Consider the following 8,162-nt stretch of genomic DNA (forward strand, 5'->3'; position numbering starts at 1 on the left):
AACTGCAAATGGAAATAATCATTTTCATTAGCGTTCCTATTCAGGAAAGATGAGTTGGGTAAGTCACAGGTATCAGGGCTTCAAAGTACAGAAAAACCTGACCAAGGTTGCTGGGCTGGCCTCTTACTCTCAGGGTCTCCAACCACAGCTTCTTCAGCATACGAGCAACACTGCTTTGGTTACATCAAAGCAACACCTAAAAAGGATTCCAATTCCTTTGTCCTGCTGGTTAGGGTAAAACCCAATGGGTACAAAGTGAGTTAACATAGAACTCTGCCCTTCAGGACCTGGGAAGTTAAAAGGACTTGTATTTGTTACTTAATACATAAACACATAATGAACAAAACTGACTTTTGTCTGTGGATTGTCGAATCACGTTGTCTTAGACACATACCCTTTTATCTCTAACCAAATTATAAAGGAACGTTCTGGCTGCTCAACAATGAGCCTGTGAAGTACTGGCTGAGTCCAGACAATGTCAGGCAATGGCGATACAAGGAGGGCCAAACCACAGTCCGTGGGGTCTGGGGCCACACAAGGGAGTGAAGGAGAGAGACACAAAGTGCACTTTAGGGGCATCTGGGTGGCTCAGTCAGTTAAGCATCCTACTCTTGGTTTTGGCTTGGGTCATGATCACGTGGTTTGTGGGTTCAAGCCCCGCATCTGGCTCTGTATTGACAGCGTGGGAGCCTGCTCGGGATTCTCTGTCTCCTCTCTCTCTCTCTGCCCCTCCCCTGCTCGCGTGCTCTCCCTCTCTCTCTTTCGAAGATAAATAAACTTAAAAAATGATGGAAAAGAATTTCGTTTTTTTAAAAAAGAGCACTTCAGAATAAAATGTAACATTGCCTGGAAGGAATTAGGGAAGGGCTTCATTAAGGGTAAGAGATGCAACCCAAGTCCTAAATGAGTCGAAGTTGAAGGAGGATGAGAAGGACATTTCAGGCAAAGAGAGCAGAGTGTGAGAGGCAGCAGAGCTCAGAATAACACGATGTGTTCTTGGGACACCAAGCAGCATGATTTGAATATGGCGTCAGATGCTTCTTGGGGAGTGGCAAGCTTCAGGGCTGGAAAGGCAGGTTTGAACAGGGTTATGAAGTGCCTTACGGGCCAGGCTGACAAGTTTAGACTTTGTCATGTGAGTAAACTACCTTGTTCTCAGTCGACATGCTGAGAGGTCAGTATTTCGCCATTAACGCCTAACCATCCTTCTGTTGGCTTCTAGATTCTTGTTCGAGGTAGAATAAGGATGTGGAAGACAGGTTTGTAAACTTAGTGTTACCTTCCCCATTCTTCCTTTTTATTCTTCTCCCACAACTAACCAAGTATCCAAGTCTGTCACTATTCTGTCATTTTCTTTGTTGTTTCTCAGATCAATGATTCAGTAAGTGTTTACCCATGACAAGTACTGGGCTAAAGGCCTTATATACATCGTCTTATTCAATCCTCAAAATAGTCCTATGAGGTCATGTTCTAGTCAGGGTTCTTGAGAGCAAATGGCAGGTAACTTAAACAGAAGAGGAATTAACTGGAAAGGTGTTGGGCAACTCACACAGCCCATAGGAAGGTAGAGGACTGGGTTCAGGGCGAAGCCACGGGAAGAAGTAGAGCACGAAACTGAGATCCTACCTCAGCAACAATTTCTGAGGACGTGTTCCACCATGTCTCTGGATTCTTCTTCTTTTCTTAAAGTAAGCTCCATGCCCACTGTGAGGCTTGAACTCACAACCCTGAGATCAAGAGTCACATGCTTTAGGGGCGCCTGGGTGGCTCAGTCGGTTGAGCGTCCAACTTCGGCTCAGGTCGTGATCTCATGGCTCATAAGTTTGAGCCCCGCGTCGGGCTCTGTGCTGACAGCTCGAAGCCTGGAGCCTGCTTCCGATTCTGTGTCTCCTTCTCTCTCTGCCCCTTCCCTGCTCATGCTCTGTCTCTCTCTCTCAAAAATAAATAAACATTAAAAAAAAAAAAAAAGTCACATGCTCTAACGACTGAGCCAGCCAGGTACCACACTTCTGGATTCTAATCTTAGCACGGAGAGCTCAAAGATTCTCAAACCGACTGCAGTGTCTTTGCATCACTATTCCGCAGTACAGACAGACAGGCGGGTGGGCACCAACTGGTCCTACTCAGAGCACGTGCCGATCGATGCCCTAGATGCAAGGGCCTGGTGGGAGAAGCAGGTTCCCCTGCGTGTCTTCCCCCTACATTGGGATTCACTCAGATTTGCTTAGGAAGGACGTTCAAATACTGGACAGCAAAAACAACAAGCACCCACAAGTGCATTTTCCAGATAAATGAACAGACCCGGAGCAGGTAGGTTAGTTACCCAAGTAACACAGCCAGTCAGTTGGAGCCAGGATCGGTGCCCAAATCAGTTTTGTCTGCAAGGCCCACGCTATTATGCAACCTACTGCATCGCCTTCTCTAAGCCATTCCAACTCTATTTCACAGCCCACACGGCAGTCCAGGCGCCCATCACCTCGTTTGCATTACCGCCTCCTACCTGGTCTCCCTGATTTGTGCTTTCCCATCTCAGTTCATTCTCTACAGAGTTGCTAAGACAATATTTTTTGAGTGCCAACTACATCATGTCAGCCTCTTGTTTGAAAACCTGTGACTCACCCCTTCAAGAGCCTTTCCTGACTAATATCATTCCATACTGATCACTCCCTCAGTAATCAGTCAAATAATGTTGCCGCAGTGCTAAAACAGATGTATAATTTATACTACACTATCATATACTTATTCATGGTCTCTAGCTGTTACATTTATATGTGACTTCACTTAGGTCACAGAGCCTCTCTTCTGCTGCTTTTATGACTCTAATGACAGACACTAGCATCTACTACAGCAAATGTCTTTTCATTTTTGAATCCCAGGGTCCTCCAGAATACTTGCATTACTATAATCAATGTTATGATTTGCAGACCACTTATCATTTGTGAATTCATTATTAGCTTCCCTAAAATTTTGCAAGGCCTTCTTACGTTTCTCAGCGACACGTGTTTGTGCCCTACCAAAAGTAAGTGTGTTAAAAACAATTGCCGATAAGGACGATCATTCCACTTCCTTTTTTGGAAATGTTCAATTCTTTGCTCCACCCCTTAGAGATACTAGGAGTTGAGGAAAGGTAAAAGATGGTATTCTTTTTTTGGAGCTGTAAGGTGAAAGGAAATACTATTTAGAGCAAGCTTTCCCTTTTTTGGTTAGGAATAATAAAATTATCACAGCATGGAACATAACATGGAAGTAGGTAATCTGGTTGGCCAGGTTTCCAGCTTGAGGTTCATATAGGAAAGCCTGTTGTCTGGTGCCTGAACTGCCTTCATAGTTAGAGGGTGCTTTTGGAAACTAGAAATGACTTGGACACTCAAGGACCTCTAGATTCCCTCTCAACCAGGACCAAGAAGGCCAAGAACCAGAGTGACTCAGGCATTTCGCCTTCTATTTCTTTTGCTCCTGGCTCCATTTACTTTTTTTGAGGATCTGTCTCTTTCTTGAGGTTAGACATCAGAGGAGGTCACACCTCCACACAGAGCACATAACTAGGTCATCAACAGATGGTGATCAATCTCTAGTAGAATTAACAAAACTCAGAATTTATTTAAAGGATACGCATATATGCTCTGGTCATTTTATAAATGTCAAAAGTAAGGATTACAAAAAAGAGGGTTTCTGTACTCAAGAACTTAACTGTCTATTGGGGGGAGATAACTCTATCAAACAAGTAATCCATGAACAATGAGTAAGGCAATAAATTTAGTTTGTACTGGGTATAAGAATGGTACACAGAAGGACTTAATCCACTGTTTGGGAAGAGGGAGCCTGAAAGATCTTACAGAGGGTGAAATGCTTGGTCTGGAGTTGAGAGCAGAGTAGGAGTTTGCCAGACAGATCAAATGGGGGAAGAATATTTCAGAAAGAGAAAAGAGAGCTATACCACGGGATGAAAGGCCTAGAGAATCGTAAGTAATTTGGATTCTGAAGATGCTTATTCTGCATCCATTCTCTCCTTCCCTCCAAATTTCCCAGCCATGGGTTGAATATAATTGACCTTATTCCCAGCTCCAAGGATGGGTCTTGATCGGCCTTAGGCAGTCAGTGGAATCCATTCTTTTGTTGTAGCTGGTTCTCAGAGAAGGGTGTCATCCAAGCCTAAGCAAATCAGCCATGGCATTCCTCAGAGATGTTAGGTCAGGGCTGGATATGTCCAAACAGAAAGAAGTCCAGGATTTTGGTTTGATGGTTGGGAGAAGAGATGCATTCACATGGAAGAAAAAGCATGTAAACCTGAGAGCTACTGGTTTCTATTTTGTTACCTCAAGGAGAGCCAACCAGTGGATAAGGATGTCGCATAGAGTGAGGGGGATGCCACAGAAATGGAGCCAATGAGCTGACCAACCTCTGACCAGGTAAGTGGAAGCGGGTATTCCCTTCATGGTTTAAAAGATCAGGTAGAATTTCATGTTACTCACAACTAAAAGCATTTTACCTGATGCAGTGTCACTGGAGGTGAGGTTGAGGGGGTAGAAAGTGGGAAATGGATTGCAGAGGTAGGCATGAGCCAGATGATGAGTCTAGTTTCAATTCTAGAGACACAGAAAGCTCTTAGAGGGTGTAGGCTATGCTAGGAAGTCAAATGAGTTTTAGAAAGATTGCTCTAGCAGCAGTGAGAAGGATGGCTTGGAGAGAGCAAGGCGGGGGCAGTGAGGCCAGTGGCGGAACGGCACCACATTGTCATGATGTTCATCATTCCACTCAGGGGTGCAGCTTTTAGCTCTGCTTTGCACCAACCTCAAAAGAGAATCAGCTTTTTGAAAATACTTAATCTGTGAACAGACGATAAAGGATATAGATTCTTTAGGATTTCATATCCTGGAAATAAAAATGTATGTTTGAGAAGCCCACAGAACACTTCAAGGGATTCAACGTAGTGATCAAAGTTTGGGTTATACTGTTAGAGCTATCATTAATATCTTGGCCTCTTTCTGTTTCTTTTCAGGACTTTGAATTTGTTCTATCCTCCCTCGTTACTCATTTTATTTATTTGTCAATACAGTCTTTTTCCCTATTGCTTGAGGTTTTTTTTTGGTTTCTCCCTTCCACTGAAACAGAAAGGCAGTTCAAGAGAAAGGCTAATGTTGATTTGGTTAGCACAAAAGCCCTTTCCCCATGGTATCTTATCTGATTCCAACTAATTTTACTCAAGAGGAGGCGTCTTTGGTAACAAACCCTTGTCCCGATCTCTCTGGCCTCCAGTATTAGCTGCCACGTAAATTGCGTTGATAGGAAAAACATGCTTCTAGGATCTATTTTACCAGAAGCTGTTCTGCAAAGACATTAAGATTCAATTAATCTTTCTACTTACTTGTCATTACTGAGCTCCCTCTTCATGCTTTGCACTGGGCTTGATACCAGGGGGTAGTTCAACAGAAGAGGAAAGCTGTCTCCGCTTAAAAAGGGCTTATGGTATAGATTCTGAGGATGGGGAAATGCTTTTCCTAAAACCATGTCAATGAGGCCTAAGCATATACTACAGGTGGCTCGTCTGGAAGATGGCTGCATTGTGTTGATCCTTGAAGTGTATGAGAAACTTTTAAAAGTATCATCAGATAGCCAAAGAGTGTCAGATACAATTCTGCCAGGACTCCAGTGACAACATTAGAATTTTGGTCATTAACCATGCCCTTCCATCAAGGTCTTTGAGATACAGATGATCTCATTCTTTGTTTACAGAATCATTTATTTCCCTCGTGTATATAATTTTAGGTGGAAAATGGAACCCAAAACAGGCACATGTAGAAAAAAATGTGGTATCCCCCCAAAGTTGCCACAAAATACAAAATGTCCATTCTTCAGTAAAGTAACTGTAGTTATGTATGGGAGTTAGAGACCAATTCCTTCCACATGGATTAATCATTTTGCCTAGATGGCAATATATTTCACCCCTCCTCCCATCTCATTATTTTGTATGGGTAACATTCATTCCTCATAGGTCCCACTTAATTCCTTCATACATTCTATTTAACATTATTTGTGCAAAAGATTTAGAGCAGAACCAACTACATCAGCAGAACCTGAGCATAGTCCTGACCTTTACTTTAAAACCAAAAGCTTCTCACACCAACTCCTCTACCTGTTCACTGAGCCAGTGGCCCTCCAATAATGAAATCAAGACATGGGTCAAATTGAGCTCTGTCCTTAAATGCACAAGAGTCATATTTAGTACCTAGCTTATTCCCTGGAACACAGCGGGCACCAATTTTCTAGAAGAAAGAATGAAGGAAGATAGTGTCTATGGCATCGTGAGCAGGTATGAGTTCCTGAAGCTGAACCAAGGATTCTAATAGATTTAAGACATTTGAATGGTAAACTGAGGAATTTATGTTTTCATTTATGCCTGCATCCAACAAACATTTTTTTTAATTTTTTTTTCAATATATGAAGTTTATTGTCAAATTGGTTTCCATACAACACCCAGTGCTCATCCCAAAAGGTGCCCTCCTCACTACCCATCACCCACCCTCCACTCCCTCCCACCCCCCATCAACCCTCAGTTTGTTCTCAGTTTTTAACAGTCTCTTATGCTTTGGCTCTCTCCCACTCTAACCTCTTTTTTTTTTTTTTTCCTTCCCCTCCCCCATGGGTTTCTGTTAAGTTTCTCAGGATCCACATAAGAGTGAAACCATATGGTATCTGTCTTTCTCTGTATGGCTTATTTCACTTAGCATCACACTCTCCAGTTCCATCCATGTTGCTACAAAAGGCCATATTTCATTCTTTCTCATTGCCACGTAGTATTCCATTGTGTATATAAACCACAATTTCTTTTTTTTATTAAAAAAAAATTTTTTTTTAATGTTTATTTATTTTTGAGACAGAGAGAGACAGAGCATGAACGGGGGAGGGGCAGAGAGAGAGGGAGACACAGAATTGGAAGCAGGCTCCAGGCTCTGAGCCATCAGCCCAGAGCCCGACGCGGGGCTCAAACTCACGGACCGCGAGATCGTGACCTGAGCTGAAGTCGGACCCTTAACCGACTGAGCCACCCAGGTGCCCCTAAACCACAATTTCTTTATCCATTCATCAGTTGATGGACATTTAGGCTTTTCCCATAATTTGGCTATTGTTGAGAGTGCTGCTATAAACATTGGGGTACAAGTGCCCCTATGCATCAGTACTCCTGTGTCCCTTGGGTAAATTCCTAGCAGTGCTATTGCTGGGTCATAGGGTAGGTCTATTTTTAATTTTCTGAGGAACCTCCACACTGCTTTCCAGAGCGGCTGCACCAATTTGCATTCCCACCAACAGTGCAAGAGGGTTCCTGTTTCTCCACATCCTCTCCAGCATCTATAGTCTCCTGATTTCTTCATTTTGGCCACTCTGACTGGCGTGAGGTGATATCTGAGTGTGGTTTTGATTTGTATTTCCCTGATAAGGAGCGACGTTGAACATCTTTTCATGTGCCCCAACAAACATTTTTTTGAGAGCTACTTTGTTCTAGGAATAGTATACCCACTTCTTCTTGACAAAATGTACTTGAGATTCCTCTGCTCTTGGTTTGCTTAGGGGCAGATCATCAGTCACAGTCCCTGCCTCTCACTTCAGCTCAATTCAGGGCTTAGGGTATGGGTGGGTCTGCAGTGGCATGAATATTATTAATAAAGACAAAGCAAAGAAGGAACAGAAACATAAACCCCTTTCCTCCTTCTCTTTTTTTCTGCTACTATTTCACCTTGTCACCATTTCCCTAAGGCTGGTTTCTATTCTTACTTCATCCTACCCTGCCTTCCTAGTTCCTCTTCAGAAAATTCCAGAATTCATTTCCTCTGAAATATAGATGAACCTAACTGGTGGGAATTCATAATGGTGCAGCCACTTTAGAAGACAGATTGGCAGTTTCTTACAGAAATAAACATACTCTTCCCCATACAATCCAACAAATGGGCTCTTTGGTATTTACCCAAAGGAATTGGAAACTTATGTCCACACAAAAACCTGAACACAGATATTTATAGCAGCTTTATCTAAAATTGCGGAAAAGTGGAAATATCCAAGATGGCCTTCAGCAGGTGAATGGATAAACAAAACAATGATACCTACAGACAATGGAATATTACTCAGCACTACAAACAAATGAGCTATCAATCCATGAAAGGGCATCG

Source organism: Panthera pardus, unplaced genomic scaffold (genome assembly GCF_024362965.1).
Source record: "Panthera pardus isolate Hobbes unplaced genomic scaffold, ASM2436296v1 HiC_scaffold_1, whole genome shotgun sequence".
NCBI classification, from domain to species: Eukaryota; Metazoa; Chordata; class Mammalia; order Carnivora; family Felidae; genus Panthera; species Panthera pardus.